This window comes from Camellia sinensis, chromosome 7 (genome assembly GCF_055761805.1).
Source record: "Camellia sinensis isolate YWXY chromosome 7, ASM5576180v1, whole genome shotgun sequence".
Classification (NCBI taxonomy): Eukaryota; Viridiplantae; Streptophyta; class Magnoliopsida; order Ericales; family Theaceae; genus Camellia; species Camellia sinensis.
Genome location: NC_138967.1, coordinates 167,596,028 through 167,602,386, shown reverse-complemented (window position 1 = coordinate 167,602,386; position 6,359 = coordinate 167,596,028).

Below are 6,359 nucleotides of genomic sequence, written 5' to 3'. Positions count from 1 at the left end.
AGGTAGAGGAGAGCGCGGCCAATGAGGAGCCGTTTCGTGCCAGCCTTGTGCAAACCAAAGCATAAATTTCCTTATTTGTTCACCTAAATCATCATCCCAGCGCTATTGAAAGATTTGGCGAAATTCTTTGTTGAAGTGTTTGATCCCATGGATGGCGATCGCCATACTCTCTACACTTTCTTTAGTGGCTGCAATGACTTGGGCCTGATGAACTTTTATTCGATCAATGTCTTGTTGCATTTCAGATGGCTAAGAAACAAGCTGTAAAACCAAGGCACTTAACTCATCGATTTTTTCGTCGATGGCAGAGGATGATGAAATAGGAATAGAGTGAGAAGAGGAGGGAATGTCGAAGGCAGGAATGGATGGAGAAGTTAGGTTTAGATTGTTCAGCTGAGAATTAATGGAAGCAATGCCATCCATTAGAGGACCCTGCACCATAAAGTTAAGGTGATCGAGTTTTTGAGAGATAGACGATAGGTCAGAGGAGGGTGGAGGAGAAGAGGGACCAGGGGTGGAGAAGGGCAGTGTAGGGCTATGAAGAGAAGATCCAGGGGTAGAGAGACCAAGGGGCGATAAGGGTTTCTTGGTTTTGGTCCAAATACTGTTAACAAGAGAATAGCCCATGTTTCTAAGTGTTTCAGCCCCATAACAAGTGGGGTCGCGAGGGGCTTTTTCTTCCCCCTTCAAGTCAATCTTGAAATGTTTGAAGATTTTAGTAAAAATCATTCCGTAAAGAAGAGTTTGGTTGTTTTGTTTGTGGGCATTTTTGATACAATGGATAACTAGAAAACCAAAATCAGTGGGGAAACCAGTGGTTAAGGCCCAAATAAGGTACGTGTGGCCGTATGTAACAGCATTAAAACGTTCGGAATGAGAAATAATGTTATGAGTGATAATATGATGTAACAGTCACAGTTCTAGGGAGAGATCTTTCCTAGAGACTGTGATCAAGCTATTTAAGTCGGGGTTGTTTGTGAGGAGACGGAGACCAGTGAGATGAGAGTAATCAGATGGTTTGACAGTTACAGAGGGATGGACCTTGTGTCCATCATTTGAGGTTTTAAGGATAGAGTTAATAACAGAGGATGTCAGGGTGAAGGGGACACCTTTAACAAAACAGTCTAGGGTATGTGGAGAGGTGTCCTCATCATAAGATAGATTTGCGAAAAATTATTTCATGAGGGTTGGAGAAATATCACAGTCGAGCTTCAAAAGTGATGACCACTTTTGATTGTCGAACCATGTTTTTACAGGAAATGAATGTTTATAAAAAAATGCTAGATCTATTGTTCGACTAGAGATTACCTTGCGAAGATTGAAGTCTTTATTGAAAGCTAAACGAAATTCAGGGTTCTTGAAACGTAGAACGGGAGGAGACGCGACGACGGTAGTAAAAGCGGTGGATGTTCGAGGTTGCTTTCGTGTTGCAATAGTGTAATAACCCCGGCCTCCGATTAATGCTAAACCATGATTATTTATGCCTAACAATAATTTAGAAGGAATTCAGAATTAAAATTGCATATGTATTGCATTATCTTTGTGTCTTTATCTGTTTGCCATAAAATGATCTGTTCATGTTTTGACTTTGAACTGCGAATTGAAGGCCTTATCGGTGGCCGAATCCGGAATTGATTAGTGTTTTGTGTTAATTGGAATTAATGTGATTTTATGGTAAATTTAGTTGAAATTTGATTTGGTATGATTAAATTAGATTATATAATGCTAAATCGCATTAGTTGAGTATTTATATGTTTGCTACCTAGTGGGCCACCTTTACAAACTTGTGTGGGACTTAATTCACACCCTTGAGGCATCATTTCTTCATCCATATCTCAGACCAAACCGTTAGAGTGAGAGAAAAGTAGGAGAAAATTGATTCAACAAGAATTTTGCTTGATCTTTGGAGATTTGAAGGAAACTTGGAAGATTTGAGCTTGTACACTTAGAATTCAATACCTAAGGTAAAGATTTCACCTTCTCCATTGTGAATTTAAGATTAGTTCTTGCATGGTTCATGGTTAATTAGTGTCTAAAGCTAGGATTTGGGTTAAAATGTTGAATTGAGGATTAATTCATGCATGCATGCATAAATTTCCATGTTTTGAATTTGAGTTCTAAGATTTCTTCTATGCATGTGTTAATTTCACTCACATTATGGTCATTCAACTTGTTTTCCATCAAATTATCAAGTTTGATTATGTTTTGGAGGTTTTGAATTCATAGAGGTTCTTGCATGTTGAATTAATAGCATATTCATAAAGTTCACGTTGATTTTGCACAAATTGGGTTGCTTTTGGGCCATGATTTCTTGAAATTATCTTTCAAACATGTTGTTCTATGAGTTATTAAGTGTTTTCCAAAGTTTTGGGCCCAGAAAATTGAGTTTGATGCTTAGAAGGTTAAAATTGAGCTTGGTGATCAAATCTGGAATTTCCAGAAATTTGATCCACGCTCGAGCGTGGGACTTTACGCTCGAGCATGAACTCTGAGTACGTGCACTCCACTCGAGCGTGGAAGTCTACGCTCGAGCGTGAAATGCATATACCCAGAAGTTCTTGTGTTTTGCAGTCCGCTCGAGCGAGGAAATCCACGCTCGAGCGAGGTTCTGAGTCTCACGCTCGAGCGTAGGTCGAGCGCCCGTCGAGCGTGAAAAACATGCATCCAGTACTTTTGTCAAGGTTTACAATCTGCTCGAGCGGGGAAGTCCACGCTCGAGCGGGGCTTCATTATCTGCATGTCCGCTCGAGCGAGGGAAGCCACACTCGAGCGTGGACCTTATTTTCAGCAAATCTCGAGAAATATTTTCCAGCACATTCTTGCATCCTCATTCCATCCTAGGCATTTCTAAACCATGTTTAAGACTCCATAATGAGGATTAAGGGTTAGAAACACACTAAGAGCAAACGACATAAGTTATGTACAATTCAAACATGTATTTCAAGTGTGTGTTCGTATGTGTGTTCTTGTAGGTCACGCGCCTCAGAACAAGTGAAGGGCCGCCTTACCATCTAGTTAGGGCTACCAATCATCTGTGAGTAATAACTTTGTAAAGTTATGTTCAATGTTAAATATTTTCTGGACATTATGACATGAAATGATTAGTCTTCTGAAATGCTACGCTATGTTTTGAATGAATGAATGATTGTCCAAGATTCTGAAAGTTATTCGTGGCATCCTTAGCATCATATAATATGCGTCCCTTTATGGGTCATCAGGTCCCTTCATGGGTCATCGGAAACGTCTCTGTGCACATGAGTCATCAGAATGCCTTCAAGGCCGTCCTTTTATGGGCCATCGGATTTGTTAACGCTAAGGGATGTACCACCTATGATTATATGCAAAATCTGAATATGGAAATGATTACGAATATGTGTAAGAATCTGTTTCTGATAAGAATTTGATTTCTAACTCTGTGATGGACATCATTCATTAAATCCTTTACTCTGTTATTATTCATTGGGCTTTAGCTCATTGTGTGTATATATATGTATAGGTGAGCATTCTAGAGCCTGAGCCTGAAGGCTTTTGTCTGGATCTGTGTCCTGTTGTCAGCCAACCATTGTGCCTCACGTGGAGGTTCCCGAAGTGTCCTGTGTTCAAGCTCTGTTGGTTCTATGTATATGTATGACTTGTTTTAATTCTGTTGGCTGGACTTAAGATACTGTAATGCGTGTTGGTATAATGTATGATTGACTTTTGATTATGTATATAAATTTTTAAATATTCCGTTTCATATAAGTCAACATAACTCATTGGATAACTATATTTATGTATTTGCTTCCGTTAGCCCCTTAATCTTGTTAATCTGTTCAGAGGCCTTCGGTAGTCCAAGGATTATTGGCCGGTTACAATGCTAAACCTATAGGGGCGGGTTTGGGCCGTAACAAATAGGGAGAGGGGCTTGAGACTCACTGGAGGAAAGAAAGAGATGTCGTGAGGATGATGAAGAGGGATCGGAATGAGAATTGTCAGAGAGATGCCAGAATAGAAAAGGGGCTAGGGTTAGGGATTTGAAGGTGTTGCAAGAGAGATAGGAAGGGTCGAGAAGTATTTATACACTAGAGAGGGTGTCGACCCTCGTAAAGAGAGGAGTCGACCCTTCGAATATGAAAGGGTCACGTGGCAAACCCTTGGCCAAAGACCGGTGTCGACCTTTAGGAACGTGGGGTCGGTACTAAAAAGTAGTGCCTTCAAAAACATCAGGTGTCGACCCCAAAAGAAATAATGAACCAAACTCCAGCTGGTGTCGACACCAAAGAAGGTGGGTGTCGACCCTTAACAATGAAAAACACAAGGCTGGTTCACAGGGTGTAACAACCCCTATCCATAATTAGCCACTAATTTGTATTTAATGATGTTAATAAGAGGATTAAAATAAATTATGTGTTTATTCTGCACTTTGTATGATTTTGGCATTCTATCTCTTACTTATAGAAATATCTGTTTGGAATTCCACTTTAATATGTAAATCGAAAGCCTTATCGGCACCCGAAACCGAAATTGACTACACCGATATGTTATTTGGAATTTTTAGAACCATATGGCAAATTTTATTAAAAATTGATTCAGTCTGATTCGTTAAGGCGTGTTTGGATGGACCAAATGCTCTAGTTCATGTATTAATACATCACAGGTATATAAATAAAGTGCCTAATAAGCTCATTTGAGCTCATTTCTTTCATCTCCCTTAGTGCACAAATCTGGTGAAACATTTTAGAGAGAGAGGGAGCACAATTCTAGAGAGAGAAAGGAAGAGATTGAAGGTTATAGCTTGAATTGATCAAAGATTGTGCAAGTACCTACCTAATTGACGACTCTAGATAAGGATTTAAGACTTAATTATGAGTTTTAACCATCAAGTAGATCATTTCAAGAAGAATTTGTGATTATGTACAAGAGTTGGACCATAGATGTGAATTTAGAATTAATTCATGCATGCATGTACATTTTCTTACAAATTGAGCATGATTTCCATAAATCGTCTCTTGCATGTTTGAAATTCATCTTCATTTGGGGAAATCATCAAGTCTCAAGTTGTTTTGTGGTATTTGATCATGTTTTGAGAAGTTTGATACAAGACAAATGCATGCATATTGTGTTCATAAACATTCATCATGTTTTAAGTTGAAATTGTGAGTTTTTAACAAACTCTTGGGCCATGATTTTATGAAATAATCCGTAATTCTTCATGTTTTACAAGTTTACTATGTTATCTCAAATTTTGGGGCCCAAGAGATGTGTTTTGATAAGTTGAATTCGAGTTTTGAGCTTGGAGGTGCAATCTGAAAATTCCAGATTCTGCATCTACACTCGAGCGTGGGAGTTCACGCTCGAGCGACCAATCTGACTACGTGCACTTCGCTCGAGCGACCAAAAGTCCGCTCGAGTGTGAATTGCAAGCTCCCAGAAGTTTCATGTCTTTTACAGATCGCTCGAGCGAAGGAATGTGCGCTCGAGCGACCATTTACATTTTGCATGTCCGCTCGAGCGAGGGAAGCTACGCTTGAGCGTGGACAGCTACGCTCGAGCGTGGACCTTATTTTCAGAAATTTTGCCTAAGTGTTCCAAGGCATGTTTTGGCTTCCTCATTGCATCTTAGGCATTCCTAAGCCTTAATTAAGCCATAGTAATGAGGTTATGGATTAGAAACACACTAAGAAAAGAATGTACCAAGTTCCGAGACTGCAAGTGTGTGTGTTTTAGGCAATGTGATAAGAAAGAAGAAGAACCAATGTAATGAAAGCTAAGTCTTAATGGCCACTTGAATGTATAATGATAAGACATGCTTGTGTTATGTATTTTGTGATTGTAGGCCAAGACTCGAGGGTTGATTGACCATTACTAGAACCACTGTGAGTAATGTTATCGTAAAGATACGTTCATATGAATTATGTTCTAAATAAAATATGATAAGTTATGATTTCTGAAATGATATCTGTTTTCGTGAACGAATATTCCATGTTTGAAATCTATTATGGCATTCATAGATAGTCCCAAGTCATGGGGGACGGCATGAAAATGCGGGTCCATGACATACAAGTAATTACGAGATCTCGTTAGCCCCTTCATTGTGGTGATATGTGTTTAATCGGTATCCGGAACCGATTACTCTAGTCGGAAGACGTTCTGTGATGTGTTCTATGGGATGTACCATTATTATGTTCTGATATGAAAATGATTATGCTCTGGTCTGTTTTCTGCTTATGATATATTCGGATTTCGTTCACTAACCCCTTTACCTTAATGTTATTCATTGGGCTTTAGCTCATTGTGTGTATATATATGTATAGGTGAGCATTCTGGAGCCCGAGCCTGAAGGCTTTTTTCTGGATCTGTGTTCTGTTGTTAGCCAACCA